The sequence below is a fragment of the Quercus robur genome, chromosome 11 (assembly GCF_932294415.1).
Source record: "Quercus robur chromosome 11, dhQueRobu3.1, whole genome shotgun sequence".
NCBI lineage: Eukaryota > Viridiplantae > Streptophyta > Magnoliopsida > Fagales > Fagaceae > Quercus > Quercus robur.
Window position 1 is genome coordinate 584,160 of NC_065544.1, and position 1,678 is coordinate 585,837.

The window sequence follows — 1,678 nt, forward strand, 5'->3', positions numbered from 1 at the left end:
ATAAAATTAAAATTAAAAATAAAATCACATATACTCAATAAAAATCATCACACAACAAAGATTACCTCATGTTCTATCTTATTAAAAATTAGGAAAAAATGATCACAAGTAGTATTAAATTTAGATAAGAATTTTAATAAGTAACTAATTACGTTTACTTAAAAAAAAAAAATCATTTAACTGATTATTTATATTTTTATGATAAAAATTTTGTTTAATTTTAAATGTATACATACGTATGCATGTGTTATATGCTTTATTTATTTATAATAATTAATTTGACTAACTATTTATATTTTTATAATAAAAATTGTATTTAATTTTAAATGCATCCATGCGGTTGCATGGATTACATGCTAGTTGAATGTAAAAATGAAAGAGTCCAAATCCAATTGGAGTCTAATTTGTGCCATGTGTCCATCTAATTTTTGTTACAAGTGAATTATTGGATGCAAAAATCAAAGAGTCTAAATTCAATTAAATTCTAAATCATATATATATATATATATATTTATATTTATATTTATATTTATATAATGAGAAACCATTACATATTTTAAAAAAGTATAGTTTAAAAAATGTGTAAGTTAATACTATATATAATTTGAACTATGTAATTGTGATTGTTTCTAATTGTACCCATACATATGCATAGGGTTACATACTAGTTTTACTTAAAATAAAAAAACTTCAGATAATTAAATGATGCAACGTGTCTCTTAAAGAACAAGACTTAAAGCCTCCCCATTAAAAAAAAAAACAATTAAACTCTCTCCATTCAAATCATGACACATGTCGCCAATCAAAATCAACAATGTGTCATTAACCTTCTTAAGAATCCTATAAATAAAGGCTATTACCAGTATTGTAGGAGAATATTCAGAAGTATCAAAACTCTATTGGTTTCAAGTTTCAAAACCTTCAAGTACTTCAACTATAGAAACTTTGTCAAATTCAAGCTTCAAAACTTCTAAGAACTTTTACATTATCTTCACATATAAAAAAATGTTCATCTCTCTAAGTTTTAAAGTTCTTTTGGAATAAATTTCCAAAATCTCCAAGAACTTCAAAAATTTATACCTTGAAAGCCATGTCAGATCAATATTCAAAACTTTGAAGAACTTCTACATCAAGATCTTCGAATATGAAGAACATTCATTCAAAGTCTTCGAGTTTTGTTGGAATCAAGTTCCAAGAGCTCCAAAAACTCTAAGGACTCTAATCATTCAAAGTTTCATCATATTCAAGCTCTAAAACCCCGAAAAACTTTCCCCACTAACCTTTGAGGACGAAGAACATTCAAAGAACATGAAGTCTCTAACGAGCGTACAACTAGATATTCATCACAATTCCATTGCAAAGACCTTTTAATCCATCTTCCAATCAATGTGGAGGACAATTGTATTCGAATCAAGACTACATCGAAATAATTCTTGAATCAAAGATTTTTCAAGGAAATTGAATAAGATATTTATTTTATTGCAATAGAATCTAAATACAAAGAATTGTACCTACTCATTCATAAATACAAATTTCATTTGCAAAACTATTTCAATTATTTGATGCTTGAAAATTTGTGTTTACGACAACATTGGTATGAAACATTAAGTGTCCATTTGAGATAGTTTATTTAGTTTTTTGCTAAAAACTTTTTGTTGAAAATGTACTAAAATATATT